Below are 20,259 nucleotides of genomic sequence, written 5' to 3'. Positions count from 1 at the left end.
TGATCTGAGAATGGGGGAAGAAAAGGTCCATGGAGAGCTATTCTCAGCATCACAGTCATTGACAGCCAGGTGGTGGCTGTGGAGATGGAGAAAGGAGCGCTGAATGTGGCTATTTTTCAGGTTGGACCTAGTGATGGGCTTGGTATGGGGGTGAAGGAGAGGGTGATAGTAAGGATGAGTATTCAGTTAGAGAAACTAACTAGCTGAGTTGAGCTCCTTGTCTAGTACTGTGATTGAGTGCTACAGGAAGGACAAAACTCACATTTAAAAGGAGATGGGACAAGAGTGCTGATTTAGACTTTTGAAATTGAAAATGACATCTGAGATATCTAATTAATGATCTTAGGCAGTTATTGTGGGCTACAGATAGAAATTTGGAAAATACTGATATTCAAACTCATGAGAGTAGATGGGATATATTATAAAAACAAAAACAGCAAAAGCGCTTTCTTTTTTAAAACTTCATTCTTTTTTTAAAGATTTATTTATTTGTTTGAAAAGCAGAGTTTCAGAGGGAGGGAGGGAGAGAGGGAGAGAGAGGGAGAGAGAGGTCTTCCATCAGCTGGTTCACTCCCCAATTGGCCTCAATAGCTGGAGCTGTGCTGATCTGAAGCCAGGAGCCAGGACCTTCTTCCAGGTCTCCCTTGCAGGTGCAGGGGCCCAAGGACTTGGGACATTTTCTATTGCTTTCCCAGGCCATAGCAGAAAGCTGGATCAGAAGTGGAACAGCCAGGAAGGACTTGAACTGGTGCCCATATGGGATGCTGGCACTGTAGGCGGAGGCTTTACCCACTTATACTACAGTGCTGGCCCCTATTCATTTGTTTTTATTTGAGGAGTAAAGAAATAAAGAGAGAAAAAACAGAGTTCTCCCATCTACTGGTTCCCTCCCCAAATGCCTGCAATGGCAGGGGCTGAGCCAGGCTAAAGCCAGGAGCCAGGATTCAATACAGGTCTCCCATGTGAGAGGCAGGGACCCAATTATTTGAGTCATTACATGCTGCCTTCCAGGGTGCACATTTGCAGGAGGCTAAAATTGACAGTAGAGCTATGACTCAAACCCAGGCACTCCAGTATGGAATATGGTTGTCTTAACTACTAGGCCAGATGCCTGCCCCAATAGTGCTTCCTATCATCACATTAATGAGAATAGCCAGTGGCTATGAACTGTCTTCTGTGTGCTAAGCACTGGTCTGAGCATTTTACATGTATTAGTTGATTTGATCTTTTTAAAAAATATGTTTTTTACTTGACAGGTAGAGTTATAGACAGTGAGAGAGAGAGAGAGACAGAGAGAAAGGTCTTCCTTCTGTTGGTTCAATCCTCAAATGGCTGCTACAGCTGGCGCTGCGCCAATCCGAAGCCAGGAGCTAGGTGCCTCCACCCAGTCTCCCATTTGGGTGCAGGGGCCCAAGCACATGAGCCATTCTCCACTGCCTTCCCAGGCCACAGCAGAGAGCTGGACTGGAAGAGGAGCAATTGGGACCTGAACCCGGTGCCCATATGGGATGCCAGTGCTGCAGGTGGAGGATTAACCAAGTGAGCCACTGCTTTGACCCCAGTTGATCTGATCTGGATGACTCTGTGTGGCAGATACTATTGTTACCTGCATTGTAGATGAGGAAGCAGAGGAGCTACAGAGCTAATAAGAAGCAAATCTGGGGACTCAGGATCTAAAGCCCAAGTTATTTTTTTTTAAAGATTTATTTGAAAGGCAGAGGAGAGAGAGAGAGAGAGAGAAAGAGAGATCTCCCATTCACTGGTTCACTCCCCAAATGGTCACAATGGCTGGGCTGGCCTAGGCCCAAGCCAGGAGCCAGGAGCTAGGAGCCAGGAGCCAGGAGCCAGGAGTTTCATCTGGTCTCCCATGTGGGTGGCAAGCACTTGGACCATCTTCTGCTGCTTTCCTAGGTACATAAGCAGGGAGCCAGATCAGAAGTGGAGCAGCCGGGACTTGAACCACTGTCCATATGAGATGCTGGCACTGTAGGAAGCAGCTTAATCTGCTGAGCCACAGTGCCAACCCCAAAGGCTAAATTCTTAATGTCTCATTAGAAGAGAGAAGAGATTGAACTTGGAGGTCTGGACAGTTTCAATATATTTGGATAGAGGAGATAGACCTCGTATACAATGTGGAATAAAGTGTTTTGAGAGGTTGGAGGACCCATGAGGATGGGGTGTCTCAGAAACCTGGTGAAGGATGTTCTAGGTAGGTTGCCAAGGTCTGTGATTAAATGCTGCCCAACGGCCCTGAGGAGACATATAGGCATGATATGGGTGATGAGCATAGAGAAAGGGTTTGCCAGGCATGGGGTCAAAATGAATCAGAGATAGGTGTAGAAGAACCAGCTGCTGTTTGCTGTTGTTAGAGGACTGAGTGCAAGACCAGGAGAGGTGAGAGAGAAGACCAGAGAAGTTGCCAGGGCCAGATCATGAAGTCTGTAATGTGCCTCACGTTAGCAACAGACAGTGATCCCGGCCTAGAATTGTCTGTTACCAAAGTTGGGGAGCAACGCAGAGGGAGCTACCTACTGGTGCCTGCCCATTGTTTGCCAGGCACTGTTTTGAGCACTTTATCTATGTTGTCTCATATAATGTATGTGTTGTGTGCTGTTCAGTTCCATGGTTCCTTCAACTTACCCTGAGATATTTTATTTGAAATAAAACAATTTTTAAATTTATCCATGGTTCCTTTCATCACTGAATTGTTTATCGGGTGATAGATATTCTATGTGTGAGGAAGAAATCTATATATTGAGATCTGTACATATTTAATAGCACTCCTTTTTATACTTTTTTTTATGAACTGAGAGCAAGTATTGAAAGTGCTAGGAAGTATGAGTTATTTTACATAATTGAGCCACTTTGGTCACAATCAAGAGAAAGTGATTCATTGGGGTTATATTTGTCTTATACTTCCTCATACATCCTAAGCATTTTGAAGCCACAGTTCTTCCTGGGTTTGAATCCTGCTTCTGTAATTTGTTAGCTGAGGAGTCTTGGGCAAGTTGTTTGACCTCTTTCAGACTTTGTATTGAATGAGAGACTTCACTAGCAATTTTACAATTATAAAACATGTTGTAAGACTTCTGTAGAAAAGACTGCATCCAAATCAAAGTCTTTTGATGAAGATAGTCAATGTTTCCTTTCTTTGTTGGTGATTATGTTTTTTTTATTTGATATCTAGTTTATTAGTTTATGTACATTTGTCTGGAAGGCATAGCAAGGTCGAAGAGGTCAGATCTATTGGCAAGTCAAAATATTGACTCCACTGAATGATACAGACACACTATTGGAAATACATCATGGTTCTTCAGAATAAGGTCACTATTAATCCCATGACATTAGTGATCATGAAAACATATTAACAGAATACAAATTCTATAATAAACAACTTTCCTTCTTTTTCTGTTTCAGTTTTCCAAAATGGTGCCAAATGAGGAATGTACTCTACTACCAGAAACTACCGTTAAGCTACCCCCATAGTCCAAAGACACAGAAGGGCAGAAATATCACTTGTTCAATTTTCAGATTCACAGTGGCCAATGGATGACATATTCCTAGATACATGAACATGAAATGACACCATGACCAAGCTTCCGAAAACTCTTAGCCTAAATGAGTTATGTCAACAATGGTAGAAACAAGCTAGCAAGCGTTTTTTGCCAAAGATGAAGGAAATTAATCAAATTATTAGTGCTAGTGTAGAAGATTATATTTATTCAAAATAGCTGCTGAGCCCTTACTGTGTGCTAGGCACTATGTCAGGTGCTAGGGATATATTGTATTGATTAAAAACATACAAAATCCCTGTCTTCATTGGGCTCACACTCAAGAGAAAGGACACAAGACAATAAACAAAATAAAAAAGTAAATTACATAGTCAGTTAGAGGGTGAGAAGTACTGCAGTGAAACAAAATAAAGCAACTGTGAGAGTGAACAATGGGAACTTTCTGAAACCAGGAAAGAAAAAAATAAACTTCTTTCTTGGAAAGTCTGTACGTGACTGATGAAAATATTTCTGGCTCCTTGACGTTCATGGATTTTCAAGCAAGAAATAAATGGGATTTTTAAACAAACACAAGAGTAGAACTGAAAAGTAGGAAGTGTAACTTTCATAAAATGGACTCTCAACACAGAGGTCTTGAGGCAGTGGGATCTCTGCTGGCTGCTGTGGTAGAAGCTTCCACATTTCCAGCAAATTCCATGATGCTCGCCCCACTGCCATCCACAGTGGGGCTGCAGCGTCAGGGGAGCCGAGGAAAAGCTAGACAGGACAGATAATGTGCAAGAATTCAAACAGCTCTCTGAGGTTTTCTTTTTATTTCCATTTCCTTTCTCTAATACAGCACCCGAGGCTGGTTAATTTTGTCAGGTAAGGGTGGGCTCATAAAAAATGAAAACTGAAAAAACAAAAACCACGGGAATATCGACATTTCCCGCTCCATCTTCCCTCTCCAATTGCTGAAGAGACACACGGCTATTGCATGTCCGTCAGTAGCTACACTGTTCCCGGTGGTCCACACTCAACTACCAGGGAGATTTTCGTCTTTTGATTGAAATTCAAATTCCCATTCCAACCAAAAGAACTCATTTCTAGTTTTAGCACCTGGAGAATTAGGTTCTCCAGGTAAGCAGTGAAAATAGAGAATGAATGATGCTGTCCTCAGTGATCATTATTTTCAGGAAAAAAATGGGACAGAGGCAGAAAGGCCAGGTTGCAGGACTAGAACGAAAAAAGGAGTGTCCAGACCTTGGGACAGTTATAAGTTGATCACAATAACAGAAGCCCTTTCTAGAGGTAATAATGCGATTAGATCGTGAAATTGTTCAGATGACATAGATTGGTTTCCCACTGTTAAGGCTTTAATAACGCCTCTCTGTGGTATCTGTCACCATGCTCTGTTTTTTGTTTGTTTGTTTGTTTGTTTTGTTTTGTTTTTTGCAAACCTCCTCCTTTCAAATCAGGAAGCGTATATAAAGTGCAAGTAAGATTCATCCCTGTGCTCGCAGGCTCTTGTTTCAATAACCAGTTTTACCAAACCTATCAGCCAACCCGCTGGCCAACAAGGACATGTGCAGGTCTTTCTGGAGTAGCAAGTGAGTTCGTCTGGCAGAGACAGTATCTGCAGGTCAACACAGTGTTGGCAAGAGAACACCAAGTACCACACACAAGACAGGACATGAGGGAGACAAGCACTCAAGGGGACTTTCTTGTCATCTTTGGGTGTCAATGCTTAAAGAAAATTCGGGAACTGTAACTAAAGTGAACGAGGCCAGCGAATGTCACAGCATGGTCAGTCTTCAGTGAGCTCAGTCTCGCTCTTCCTAGTTAAATTCCCGAATTTCTTTTTGGCTTCTGCTCTTTCTTCAGCATCAAAGTACCAGTCATGGCGTATCTGGTGGCATAGGAAGGCTGCACCTCATGTGGATTCCTGCGGCCGACCAGAAGAACAGCAGTCTATTGAAAATGGGCTCCACATCTGCTACGAACGACTTCCCTTCTGGAAATATCCTCAGGATCCCACCATGTAGCTTGGCATCCCAGTTCTTGTTCAGGTAGTAGATGCAGGTGATACAGCGGCCGTCACCATTGGGATTGTCCACGTGGCGAACATAACCTGTTCCATTTCCTGGATAGCATGCCACCATTGCCTTGGACCTCTCCTTGACGTAGTATTTGCCCAGGCGGCTTCCGCAGTACAGGACCAGCCTGTCGATGAGGGACAGGAGGAAGCTGATGGCCTCGCAGCCCTTCTCGTTGCCCCCGATCCACGTGATCTGGTCGCCGCGCAGGTGCCGCTTTGAGACCTGGGCGCGCGGCCCGGCCAGCTGGCCGTCCCGCAGGGCCCCTTCGCAGTGCAGCTGCTTCACGCGCTCCAGCACGCAGTTGCCCACCACCTTGCCCAGGAAGTTGTCCAGGTAGCAGAAGCCCACCTCGTGCAGGCACGGCATGATGTAATCCATGGCAATTTTCTCCAGATCCTGGCTCATGATGTGTGACAGGGGCATCTCACCTGCAGGACGCAGGGCAGGGACACCCCACGTGCACGTGGGGAGTGGGGAGCGACCCGCCGCAGCACCCAGCGGAGGTGCAGCGAGCGGAGCGCTGAGTTCAGGAACCTGCGGCGGGCACTGTCCAGGAGCCACCGCGCCACCGAGCCACCGCGCCACCGCGGCACCCAAGGGCAGGGGAAAGTTGTCCGCAACTCTGGCAGGAAGGGCTCGCCGTTCAGGGGCCAGCCCGAGATGTGCGGGGCTCCATGACCCAGTGCCGCACTGGCCCAGCGAGGAGTCCAAGGGCCCCTTTTGAGGATGCAGCGGCAGTGGCCTGTGGGTGATTATGTTTTACTCTTGATTATTTTATTGATTCAGAATTTTATAATTTATCCTCCAATGCACCAGCTAATTGTAGATGGAAATAGTGAGTTTTCTTAATGTGCATGTTAACACTGTTCTTTTAAAATGAGACCTAGTTCCAAAAAATAGTCTTCACAGGAATATTGAAGACCTAGAGTGTCTAAAAATATTCACTCCAAACTTCTGCCATCTCACATAGACTTGTAGAGAAAATGAAATTATTCAAGTTTTACTTCTTGTGATGGCAAACTTATCCATTAATTTGCAAGTTCTTGTTTTCTTCATAAATTTAGAATAATTTCAAGGCCTGCTGAAAACTGACTTAAATTTGATTTACTTTGAAGCCCCACACATCTCACATTACAGACTGTGAAGGTAACTTGAAGAGTTATAAAAAAATTAACATCTAAGTCAACCATGTTTTGTGCATTTAGGAAGCTTATGAAATAAACTGGAATCAGCAATGATTGTTTATAGCCCTTGTCTCTTCCCTTGAGGAACATTTTTTTTTTCATACGATTTTTTCTTCATACTATTTCTTTTTTAAAAAATTTTTTGACAGGCAGAGTTAGACAGTGAGAGAGAGACAGAGAGAAAGGTCTTCCTTTTTCCATTGTTTCACCACCCCCCTCAAATGGCCACCATGGCTGGCACACTGAGCTGATCCGAAGCCAGGAGCCAGATGCTTCCTCCTGGTCTCCCATGCAGGTGCAGGGCCCAACCACTTGGGCCATCCTCTCCTGCCTTCCAAGGCCACAGCAGAGAGCTGGACTGGAAGAGGAGCAACCAGGACAGAATCCGGCGCCCCAAACGGGACTAGAACCCAGGGTGCTGGCGCCACAGGTTGAGGATTAGCCAAGAGAGCCACAACGCTGGCCCATACTATTTCTTAAACACTTCTGCTTAGTGTAGGGTTAACTTTATGATCATTAAGTGAACTGAAAATAGATCTTTGTAAAAATTAAGAGTTGGAATAGGAGAGGGAGTAGGAAGAAGAATTGGAGAATGGGCAGGACGGAGGGTAGGGTAGGATCTGTATATATGAAATATATGAAACTTGTGTAACTTAAATAAAATTTTTGTAAAAATGAACAGGCTGATTCTTGCTGTTACCCTCTTACCTCACATTTGACAGAGCCACATTCTGTGGTCAAAGTCAGTTGGAATGCGGTAGGGTGGATGCCAAACTGGTTGGAGTAGCTTTGATACATTATCTTAGATGAGCCATTTATAAATTTGACCTAGTGGCATAGGCCAGTTTAATAGCTGCTTCCATTATGACCCCAAGAGGACACAGCTGGTGGAAGGGAGGCAGAAACATTTCTTTGCTTCTGAGCAAGGAATCTGTGGTTGGGTTGGTGGTGGGGACTGAATCTCTGGGTAGTCTCCATTCTAAACACATGAATTATGAAGGGGTGGAGATGAGGGGTTGTGTAGGGAGGAGAGAAAAGGCTGTTTTATCCATCTCTGCTCCCTATTTGCCTGTTCTGTCACACCAACACATCCCACCCAACTCAACTGTCAAATGCTTTCTGCATCTTTCTCTATTTCTGGAAATTACAGACACTTTCAAGAGATCTTGGGTTTGATGAAACCAGTAATTCTTTAGTCTACCCTCTTGGAGCATGTCTGAGGTCAAGAACATTCAAACAAAGTTGTTGAGAAATGATTAGGGCACACCCTGTGCTAAGTGCTGAAGAGACAAAGATGAAAAAGATAGAGCCCTCCACCGAGAAACCTCACAGTCTCTGGATATGAGCACCCAAAGACCTCATTTAGCAGGGGTGGGGAGCTTGTTTTCTGCCAAGGGCTATTTGAATATTTAAAATATCACTTGTGAGACATACACAATTATCGACTTAAAAGTTAGCCTGCTACTACTGCTATTTATTGAAATTTGAGTCCCCAGCTGTGGATGCCTTGGCAGGGCCAGACCAAATGATTTTGTGGCCCTACATGATCGATGGGCTGGACATCGATCTGTCCCTGGTTTAGAGTTGAAGACTCTAGCAGGAGATCATATGAGATAGTGGAGATACTGGGAATGGAGTTCATGTGTTTAGTTGAAGTCAGGAAAGGCTTCTTAGAGGAGGTGGCATTTACACAAACATACAAATAGGATTCTGGGAGCTGAAAAGGGAAGTGATTGTGTTTTCGAGGGAGGACATAGCTAAAGCAAAGACATAAAAGTGTAAAGCGTCATAAAATAGTTTGTGTAGGGAATGGCAGATCCATAGTTTGACATGACTGGAGACATCAGTGGTGAACAAAGATGGCAGGGGGTTGAAAGATTCAAGCATGTATTCTGCTGAGGGGTTTCACTAGTGTTCAAACTGTTCTATTTCTGAACCTAAGTAGTGGATGCTTGGGAGTTCATTGTATCATTCTTTCATTTAGCAAATATTTGTTATGTGTACATGTGTACACACATTTACTTCTGTATTTACTTATACTTCTATGTATGTCATATTTCATAGCAAATTTTAAAAAATGAAATACACAATTACTAGAAGTGATAAATTTCTAGATTTCCAAGTTTCTTCAATAACTTTTGTTTCCTTGATCTGAGAAGCCCATTATAGGGGCTGGCGTTATAGTGTGTCAGGTTAAGCCACTGCCTGTAGCACCGGCATCCCATATGGTACCAGTTCAAATCACAGCTGCTCCACTTTCTTTTATTTTCTTTCTTTCTTTCCTTTTTTTAAAAAAGAGATTATTTATTTGAGAGGCAGAGTTACAGACAGAGAGATAGAGAGATAGAGACAGAGATCTTCCATCTGCTGCTTCACTCCCCTGGATGGCCACCAAGGCTAGGGCTAAGCCAGACTGAAACCAGGTTCCAGGACCTTCTTTTAGGTCTCCCACACGGGTGCAGGGGCCCAAGCACTTGGGCCATTTTCTACTGCTTTCCCAGCACATGAGTAGGGAGCTGGATTGAAAGTGGAACATCCAGGACTCAAACTGGTGCCCAAATAGGTGGCTGTGATGTATGCAAAGGCTTAACCTACTATGCCACAGCGCCGTCCTGGCTTGCTCGCTCATGCTCCCTCCCTCTCTCTCTAGCTCTGCCTTTTAAATAAATAAATAAATTTTTAAAAATACTATTATGGACTGGCGCCATGGCTCAACAGGCTAATCCTCCTCCTTGTGGTGCCAGCACACCGGGTTCTAGTCCCGGTCAGGGCACTGGATTCTGTCCCGGTTGCCCCTCTTCCAGTCCAGCTCTCTGCTGTGGCCAAGGAGTGCAGTGGAGGATGGCCCAAGTGCTTGGGCCCTGCACCCCATGGGAGACCAGGAGGAAGCACCTGGCTCCTGCCATGGGATCAGCGCGGTACATGGGCCACAGCGCGCCGGCCCCAGCGGCCATTGGAGGGTGAAGCAACTGCAAAGGAAGACCTTTCTCTTTGTCTCTCTCTCACTGTCCACTCTGCTTGTCAAAAAAAAAAAGCCTATTATGTATCTTCAGAAGTTTCTGAATTTTTTACAACTAAAATTGTGCCATAAGAGTTACATGAATTACTTAGTAGCCACATGGATTATAGATGTTATAGTCGGGTTTCAGAGGAGGGGATGATGATCATTCAGGATTTCTCATTTTAGTTCATATCAGAGGAACACCTAGTTTTTGTAAGATGTTTGTTTAAATTACCACACAAAGCATTCATTTTTTGCAGGCATTCACAGTAGGATATCAAAAATGAACGAAGGCAGATTCCAAATCACCAAGCTGCTTGTGGTTCTAAAAGGGCTGCTAGGAAAGCAGGGACCTGTGCTGTATGAAAGGGAATGATGTACTCATTTGTGGAAGTTTGGGGAGAAGAGAATTTTGTGCATGGGATTCTCTGAGTTCTGAGATGGGTCGGTTTCCTCTGTCAGTGAGGTGCGGTCAGTCTTGTTCCTGAAATGTCTCAGGCAACAGGAACAGGCAACAGGAACAGCTGCTTTAGGTGTCCACACCCCAGCGTTCCTTGACTGGTAAAATGCAAGTTAGCAACACTTCCAGTGAGTCATCTTCATTCATCAGGGACGTCTTCAGGGTTGTCATCGTGGTGGGACAGAAAAAGACTTCAAATCCCTCCATGTGCATGCAGCATGGGTGTAACCCCTGAGGAGGTTGGAAGGCTGTGCTCCGCTGACCCAGTACTGTTTGGTGCCCTGCTGTGCTGTGTACCAGTGCAAGCTGGTCCCCTGAACCTGCCTTTCCAGTGCCCTTCCCTTGACTGTCAGAATTACCTCATCTCTACCAGGCATCCTCAGTGACGTGTACTGTGGAAGGACAGATGGCTTTTATTTTCCTTGCAAACTATTATGCAACGTAAACCTGTGCTAGCATTATTTTCTCAGATTGCAACTATTATAAAATATAACTCAGCTCCATTTTGTCCTTACTTTCATTTCAAATCAAATGATTCATTTCGGTTGTCATAGATCTTTGGTATAGATTTTCACTTTATCTATTGTAAGCTTTTTTCTCACTTCTGCCTTTTGTGGTGTGTGTGTGTGTGTGTGTGTTGGCTTTAATCACACAACCTCAACTCCCAAACCCTTGTGTTTCCTTCTCTTACCAATTCCTATATCATCTTTTACTCTTTCTTTGCCTATTGCTTCATGAATCTTTCTTCTCCAAGTCTGACTCATGTCCCATGTCAACCATGCTTTGTGGCCCTAAACTGCGGTATGGCCCCAGGGAAACTCCTGAGCTAAGCCTGTAGAATTTGCTTTGCTACCTTTTATCCCAGTTTTCTTATCTCTTTTCCTCTCTTCCTCTCCCCAGCCTGGCCCAGCAGCCCCTGGATGACAGCCAGGGCCTCCTAGGAGGGGGAGCAGCTCCCCGCAGAGCCTGGGGAGGGGATTGGGTGGTGCACTCCCATAATCAAGGCGCAATCAGCACTAATCAGCACATTCTTGAAATACACCCAACTGGATGGGGAAGCAGGTGAATGCGGCTGGCTTGCTCAGTGGCAATCAGAGGCGGTGACTTTGGATCTGTGGCAACAATAGCTCTTTGTCTGCATGCCAGGGGACTTTGCTGTGCTCTGCTGAGCCCACCACTGATGGGAAACAGAAACACCCCCTTGGGCCTACAGCTGCCCTGGCTGGGGGCAGGGGCTGTGCAGGCGCCAGGTCCAGCTGCCTGCAGGGTGAGGTCCATGCACTCCAGCACCACTACTGAGCACCTACTGTGCACTGGGTGCACCTGATGCTACCTTGGGGGGAGGTGGGCTATGTTCTGTAGTGACTGGAGGAGGGGCTCTCTGTAGGTTGCTTGGCTGAGAAGTGGCTGATCTGAGGCAGCAGCCCCATCTGTCACTCCCAGCTGTGTCTGTTGCTTTAAGGGCTGGAGGTCTGTTGAGACACTGTCCCAGGTCATTGTAAACCCACACCTCCAGGACCCTCCTAGACCTTGCAAAAATAGGGCTTACCAATCCCGAGTGGCAGAGGGGGCCCAGCAAGGCTGCAGAGGGTGGTGAGTGGAGTTGCCCTAGGTCACGGCAGAGTAGTGACGTCACTGAGCCCTGAGCTTCCTCCAAGGCCCATCCCTGCACCCATGCCTTCCCGCCAGGGTCCTTCTGAGTGAGGCTGGGTACTTGGAGAGTCCCTGGGCCAGGTGCTATGGGGTGCTGGAGGGCCAGCCTTGCTCCCCCTTCTGTGGGGGGGCACCCCCAATTCCCCCAGGGTGGTAGCACTCAGGCCCCCACAGGTGAGGCTGGGAGTGCTCTGGCTGTAGCCACCCAGCTATGATGAGAAGTCACAGGGCTGGTGGGGAGGGTGCTGCACGGGAGGTGGCAGGGTGGGAGGGTGGGGAGGGGGGGCCATGCTGCAGGCCAGTGACAGTGGAAGGTTGAAGGTCGGCGCAGCAGCTGGGGATGGAGGGAGGGGTGAGTCTGAGGGTCACAGGAGGTGGAGGAGTGCGGCTCAGGGCTCAGGAGCGAGGGGTGGGTGGTGACATGGTTCCTACCTGGGCCGCCCAGGCCCTCACACCACTTGTCTTCCGGGCCCCCTTCCAGACCCCCACAGCTGGGGTGAGCCTTCCCCTTGCTCCCAGGTGACAAGAGCCCCCTGCCAGGTTCCCAGCTGCCAATCAAGCCCCATGCAGCCACTGGAAGGGCTCCATTAAGAGAACAGCACATGTCCCTCTCTGCCCCCACCCCCATCAATGGCTGCAAAGGCCCCGAGGCCCCCCTGACCTCATCACCGCCGTCACTGTCATATCGCCTTCTGCCACTTACCCTGGTTCATCTTGCTCTGGCCTTCTGGCCTCCTAGCTGAGCCGTGAGCACTACAGAGATGCTTCCACCCCGGGGCCTTTGCACATGCTGCTCCGGCACCTGCAGCCACAGGTTCCCTCCCTCACCTGCCCAGCGATACCTTCCCCACCCAGCCCATCTGAGGTCCCAGCTGCGCCCTCTCCGCCACCTTTTCCGGGCTCTCCCCCTCTCCCCCTGCTTTATTTTAGTCACATCATTTTACCGTCATCTGCCATCCTCAAAGCCGGCATTGTCTTGTCTCCTTTCACTCAGCGCCAGCTGCTTCGGTGTCCAGTCATGACGTGGTTGGACAGCGGTGGTGGGGGTCCCAGGAGAGGAACTTGGTGGGAGAGACTGAGTTTGAGTCATGATGGCCAAAACCACAGGGCCATCCAGGTGGCAGCCAGGGGGGCAGGTGCCCATCTTGGTTTCCTCATCTGTCCACTGGGCTGAGCATCCCAGCTCCCAGGGGGCGTGGGGCACTGGCTGATGGGCATAGCAGCTCAGGGAGGCAAGCACTCCACCACACTCAGCCATGGTAATGGTGTGGGGCAGCTCCTACTGCCTCCTACCCTTCCCCCAGCCTACCACAGGAGAACTGCGTCCCCCTCCTGCCATGCCTAGGTTGTTGCCAGGGGCCAGGAGAGTTTTTTTGCAAAATAGCTTCCAGGGCTCTGCTTTGGGGATTGGGAGCCCCAGAGGTGTCCTTTGTTGAGAAAACAACTCTGTGACACTAAGAAAAGTGCAGAAAACCAGAGGGAGCTGAAATCTCCCTGACTGTTAGTTGTCAGAAATGCAATCAACTCTTCAGGAAGGCATCAATTCATATTCAGTAAAATGACTGATTCAGCCATAGATAAATGTTGATAGGGACATGAAGAGCATGGAGCCTTCATAAACTTCCAGTAAAACAGTGCAGCCACTATGGACAGTAATTCGGCAGTTTCTCAGCATGTTCTACATGGGACTGTTTATTGACTCAGCAGTTTGTCTCCCAGGTATGCCACTAAAAGATACAAAATCCACATGCCCATAAAGGCTCCCTGCAGTGGTATTCATGAAAGCCAAATATGAAAGCAACTCAAATACTAATATGTGAGAAAAACAGTGTGCAGTATATCTTTTATAATGGCATAGAATTTGGCAATAAAAATTAATTAAGAAATGAAAGACCACAAAAATAGTGAAAGTCAAAATAATTCTTTTTTAAAAAAAGAGAAGAATTAGTAGCAAAACCCCACACATCATAGCATCTACAAAAATGGGAAAAAACTGAGTTTGGAGCTTATAGTGATGTTTCCAGCTGTCTTGGATGAGAAAGCAATAAAGAACTGCTCAAAGGGAGATCTGAAAACTCTGAATGTGGTGAGAACCATAAATAATAAACACACAAGTAACAGAATGAGTATATGCCTTCAAAAGATTTGTCCTTAAGATAGAGTCAAAGCATAGAAAAAATTGAATATAAGAAAATAAAAAAGTGTAGCTTTAAGGTTTATTTTAGAGGTATACCTGTATGCCTATTGGTGTATGTGAATTATATACAGGGCAAATCTAAGACTATTTCTTAAAGATTTATTTATTTATTTGAAAGCCAGAGTTACACAGAGAGAGGACAGGCAGAGAGAAGCAGAGATCCTCCACCAGCTGGTTCACTTCACAATTGGCCACAATAGGAGGAGCTGTGTTGATTCAAAGCCAGGGGCCAGGAACTAGCAGCTTCTTCCTGGTCCCCATGCAGGTGCAGGGGCTCAGGGACTTGGGCCATCCCCTACTGGTTTCCCAGGCCATAGCAGAGCTGGATCAGAAGTGGAGCATCTGGGACTCAAACCGGTGTCCATATGGGAAGCTGTGGTGCAGGCATTAGCTTTACCTACCACACCGCAGGCTCCAATCTAAGAATTTTTTTTTTTTTACCATGCTATCTGTTGCCCTGCCCCACCCAGTATTTTACTTCCAATTCTTTTAAAATTATCAATATGACTAATCAAATCTCTGTGAATCATTGACTTATATTCTGAGTAATTATGGAGATTGACAATAATTATGATGCAATTTTGTTTTAGAGCCAGAGTGAAGAATTTAGAACACTGTGAGAATGGCAATGAATTCAAAGTAGTGCTTTTTACACTACTTGGCTATTAAAAATAAAGTTTAAGCAAATATTTCTTCTAAAGTGTTTTTAGTGAGTATTAGAAATCCTGATTCAGACCTGTTGCTAGTTAAATATGTTCACTGTCCCACCTTGGAGAAATGAAATGTGTAGATTATACTCCCATGCAAAGTTGGTTAGTAGACTCTGTAATGCCCTTCCAAAAGCTTATTGACAGCATTTTGCCTTCATTTGGAAAATTAATGAAAGTGAAAGATACTTACATATGTGTGGATTACCCATGAGAACAGCTCTAAACTTCACTATCTGAAACCTCAATGATCAGAGTTGTCTGCATTTTGACTGTTTTGCCTTGGATTTCTTTCCCTTTTACTAGGATAAATGTCTTTTCCAATGAGGGCTGGGTTAGATTAGCACTTTTCTACAAAAGATTCCCGATTTCTAAGTGTTTATTAAGGTAGTGATGGGGTCTGTGTGCTTGGGTCACAATTTGAAAGAACACAATTGATATAGGGCATGTAACTAAACTGTTAACATTATTGTCATTAGCAGTATTGCTAAGTATTTTCTTTTTGTCTTATTGTTCCTCATTTTATTCTTGGCTTTTGATGTTTTGAAAATTTACAGCAGAAAACCATAAAAAAACTATGGACTGTTGCATTTGAAGGTTTATGTATTTATTTTAAATTTCATGCTTGTAAACAGTGCTGGTATTTCTTTTGCTTTGTTTTTAAGTACAATTGAAATTCACAATGAAGTGACAGCTGGCAATGCATGTACCTCAGCATAGACAGGCAATCTAAACAGTAAAGTTGGGTACTCTGGGTTTATTGCTATACAGTGCCAAGTCCCTTTGAAAGAATTGATGACAAACATCTTTAGCTTCCAGTCAGTGAAATTTCTGTCTTAAAAGTCCAAAATTTTGAGGCCAGCACAGTGTCTTTGTGGGTAAAGTTGCTGCTTGTAGTGCTGGCATCCCATATAAATCCTGGGTTGAGTTCCAGATGCTCCACCTCTGATCCAGCTCCCTCTAATGCACCTGGGGAAGCAGTGGAAGGTTGCTCAAGCACTTGGTCCCTGTACCCACAAGGGAAACCCAAAAGCTGCTAGATTCTGGCTTCAGATTTGCTCATTTCCAGCTATTGTGGCCATTTTTAGGAGTGAACCAGCAGATAGAAGATCTCCCTCTCTCACCATCTGTAACTTTGCCTTTCAAGTAAATACATAAATCTTTGAAAAATGAAATAGTCCAGAATTTAACAACTGCAAATGTACTGTTTTATTTCTTTTTAATCATAACGTACGACCTTAAAACAAGTCAGACAAGACTCACTTTCTATATGGATGGTACAAAAACCACAAGGGATTCAGAGGAGATTGCTTAGCATATATAAACTAGGGCACATTGAGAAGATTTTAGAACATGGAATTGAAAGATAAGCATTTCTGCAAACATATTTAAATCTATGCATAGTTTTCTCATAGTACATTTTTCTATCAACATTTAAGACTCATCAGATTGCATCATGAAAACACAGTATTACTTTTTTCCAATATAAGAGCATTATATCAACATCACAGTCATCTGATTTCATGAATATTTATTGTAGTTCAGCCATGCATTTCTTTACAACTTAATGAGCAATAATTACTTCATTTTTTCCACAGGTCAGACATGTCCAAGAAACAAAGGAGGCCAAATGACTGGGTCATTTCTTTGCGCATTATTAAAAGCGATTAAGGAAACATAAGTAAAAGTCACACAAATAATCTACTTCAGGAATTAAAACAGAATCGTTCTTTTGTAGAAACTATAGTCTTTACCAGCCTACTTAGAGAAATGTGTGAAATTCTTGAGTAAAATTCTGACTACCTAGATCAAAATCTACCATCTTTTGAAAATCAAATTTCCAAAACACAAATATAACATAAAATAGCAAAACTTATACATAGACCAGGTACGTTAAATCACATTTTGAAAACTGAAACCAAGAAAAAAAGCTAAACAATCAAAATTTCAGGCCCATGCTTACAGGTATATTTCAAACTTCTAAGGAAGAAAAAGGAAACCTGTTTCCCAAACCTATGCAAATGGAAATAAGCAGAGAATATTTTTAATTTCTTTCGGAAAATCAGCATTACGTCGATGATGATGCAAGTGTACCAGGAATAATTGAAATAATTCTTAAAAGTATACCTTTCATAAACAGATACAAATATTCTAAGCAAAGTATTATTATTTTTTAATTTTAATTTAAAATTTATTTGAGAAATGCAGAGACACCCCACCACCACCCTTCCCACCTGCTGGTCCAGGCCCCCACCACCCCTCCCACCTGCTGGTCCGGGCCCCCAAATGCCCAAAACGGACGCCCTATCCCCTGAGGGCGGGGCGGGGCCTTCTGCTCTGGCCTTTCTAACCCCGGAGGGTGGGGCGGGGCGGGGCCGTCTGCTCTGGTCGCTCAATCCCGGGAGGGTGGGGCGGGGCCGCCTGTTCCGGCCACACCTGACCCCGCCCTCACCTCCCCCACCCAGGCAGGTGCTCCGCGACTACAACTGCCTGCAGAAGCTGCTGCAGCACCTGACCTCACTCAGCCTGACCATCGTGAGCAACGCGTGCGGCACGCTCTGGAACCTGTCGACCCGCTGCGCGCAGGACCAGGAGCTGCTGTGGGACCTGAGCGCCGTGGGCATGCTGCGCAACCTGGTGCACTCCAGGCACAAGATGATCGCCATGGGCAGCGCCACGGCCCTGCGCAACCTGCTGGCCCACCGGCCCGCCAAACATCAGGCGGCCGCCACGGCCGTGTCCCCCAGCACCTGCGTGCCCAGCCTCTACGTGTGCAAGCAGCAGGCGCCGGAGGCGGAGCTCGACGCCCAACACCTGGCGCAGGCGCTCAACCACCCGGAGAAGCAGGCCCTGCCCGGGGCCAGGCGGCAGTCAAGAAGCCGCTGCCGCCCCTGCCGCACCTGGACGGGCTGGCGGGGGACTACACCTCCGACTCGGTCTGCTTCGACGACGACGACGCGCCGTCCCTAGCCACCACCACCGCCGAGCCCACCAGCACGGCCGTGCTCTCCCTCTTCCTGGGCAGCCCCTTCCCGCAGGGCCAGGCGCTGGCCCGCACCCCGCCAGCCCCCCGCGGCGAGGCTGCCTTGGCGGCCAAAGCCAAGCTGGAGCTGGCAATGGCGCGGATCCACTGTCTGGTGGAGGACATCTTGGCCTTGCACACCTTGTCTGATGACAGCTTCAGCCTCAGCTCCAGGGACCACGGGCAGGAGGCGCCGAGGGAGGGCCAGGCGCAGTCCTGCTCGCCCTGGGGCGGCCCCAAGGGTGGCCGGCAGGAAGCAGGGGGCTGGGTGCACGCCCTGCTCTGGCTCAAGGCGGCCCATGCCAGCCTGTCCAACGACAGCCTCAACAGCGGCAGCACCAACGATGGCTACTGCCCGCGGGAAAACAAGCGGCCCTGCCCGCTGGCCGCGCTGGCCGAGCACCGTGAGGAGCTCCTGGGTGGGCAGCCGCGGCCCGCTCGGCGCTCGGCCCGATCTCGACCTGAGGGGCAGCCAGGCCTAGGGCCCACCCGGGACGCCGCCGGCGCCGACGCCCGCGTGGGCACCATCAAGCTGTCGCCCACCTATCAGCCCGTGCTGCCGCTGGAGTCCGCGGGCAGGGCAGGCGCACCCCGCGGCCCGGAAGCAGGCCTGGTTGCCGGCAGAGGGCCTGAGCCAGGTGCTTGAGAAGCTGGGGGCCGCCAGGCCGGCCGCGGCCAGCAGGGCGCTGCAGAGGCTGGTGGCGCAGTAGGGGCCCCTCCCGCTGTCCCGCTGCAGCTCGCTGTCCTCGGTCGGACGCCCGGGCCCCAGCGAGGCCAGAGACCTGGACAGCGACTCCTCCCTCCAGGGCCTGGAGGAGGCCGGCCCCGAAGAGGCGGAGCTTGACGGGGCGTGGCGTGGGCCGGGGGCCGCCTCCCTACCCGTTGCCATCCCGGCGCCCCGGCAGGGCCGCGGTCTGGGCCTGGGCGTGGAGGACGTCACGCCGTCCAACTCTTCTGAGAACTGTGTGCAGGAGATACCGCTGGTGCTGAGCCGCTGCAGCTCCGTGAGCTCCCTGGGCAGCTTCCAGAGCCTGTCCATCGCCAGCTTCATCCCCAGCGGCCCTTGCAGTGGGCTGGGCAGCGGCACAGTGAGCCCCAGCGAGCTGCCCGACAGTCCCGGGCAGACCATGCTGCCCAGCCGCAGCAAGACGCCGCAGGCCGCGCGGCCCGGCCAGCCCGAGAGCAGCCAGTTCAGCCTGCGGTGGGAGAGCTACGTGAAGCGCTTCCTGGGCATCCTCCACTGCCGCGAGCGCTGCCGCCTGCCATCCGATCTGGACGCTGGCAGCGTCCGCTTCACCGTGGAGAAGCCGGACGAGAACTTCTCCTGCGCCTCCAGCCTCAGCCCGCTCGCCCTGCACGAGCACTAGGTGCAGCAGGACATGGAGCTGCGGCTGCTGCCGCCCTCCTGCCCAGACTGCGGCGTCTGTGGTGGTGGCGGTGGTGCCGGGCAACGCCAGTGAGAAGAAGCCGCCAGACGCCAAGAGGGGCCGGCGCCCGCAGGCTCCGGGACCCGCACGGCCGCGGACCAGGAGCTGGAGCTGCTGCGCGAGTGCCTGGGGGCGGTCGTACCGGCGCGGCTCCGCAAGGTGGCCTTGGCGCAGGTGCCCGGCCGCAGGGCGCTGCCCGTCCGGGTCTACATGCTGGTGCCCGCCCCGGCCCGGGAGGACGACTCGTGCACTGACTAGGCCAAGGGCACGCTGGTCAACTTCTCCAGCGCCCCGCCACTCAGCCACTAGACTGCAAGGACCCCCCCAAGGAGCAGCCCCGGGGCCCGCAGGACAGGGGCCGGCCCCGCGCCCCTGGGGGCCCCCAGAAGCCACGCGCTGCTCAGAAGGTAGTGGCAGACAGTGATCTACGTGCCCAGCCCGGCCACCCGGCCCCACCCCAAAGCTGTCCCTGGCCCCCGCGCCACACCGAGGTAGGCGGCGGAGACCCCCAGCTCGGCACAGCCAGCAGCCGCAGGCAAGGCGCCAGCGCCCGGGAAGCAGAGCTCTCTGAGCTTGCACAGGCCAGGCAACATCTCCGAGCTGGAGGCGGTGAGCCACCCCCGCCCCCAGGAGCGCCAAGCCCCCCTGCTCCTCTGTCCAACACCCCTTCTTCAAGCTCCTCCCAGACCTCGCCCGCCTCTCAGCCTCAGCCCAGGAAGTCTACCCCCGCCACCCCAGCTGCAGGGTCTCTGCCCGGCCCAGCAGCCCGGCGCGTGCCAAGCACAAGACCTAGAAGTCGCCTGTCCAGATGCCGTTCAAGCAGAGGCCGGCCAAGCGCGGGGCGCCGCCGCTGGCCAGACCTGCCCCAGAGCCGAGCCCCAGAGGCCGCGAGGGGGTGGCGGGGGCGCGTGGGGCCGACTGGGCCTGGTGCGTGGGGCCTCCGCCCGCTCCAGCGGCAGCGAGTCCTCGGACCGCTCAACTGACCTTCATCAAGAAGTCGCCTGGCTTACTGCCTTGC

General features: G+C 49.1%; 2 pseudogenes; one reads left to right on the top strand and one right to left on the bottom strand.

Annotated features, from left to right (window-relative positions):
* Positions 1-5,216: 5,216 nt before the first annotated feature.
* Positions 5,217-6,036, bottom strand: LOC133777279 (prolyl hydroxylase EGLN3-like; annotated as a pseudogene).
* An 11,042-nt stretch (positions 6,037-17,078) lies between these two features.
* The window catches only part of LOC133747049 (adenomatous polyposis coli protein 2-like), an 834,579-nt pseudogene continuing 831,398 nt past the window's right edge, over positions 17,079-20,259 (top strand).

Source organism: Lepus europaeus, chromosome 18 (assembly GCF_033115175.1).
Source record: "Lepus europaeus isolate LE1 chromosome 18, mLepTim1.pri, whole genome shotgun sequence".
In the NCBI taxonomy this organism is placed as follows: domain Eukaryota; kingdom Metazoa; phylum Chordata; class Mammalia; order Lagomorpha; family Leporidae; genus Lepus; species Lepus europaeus.
Note: the sequence above shows the minus strand (reverse complement) of the source record. Positions and strands in the feature narration are given on the sequence as shown.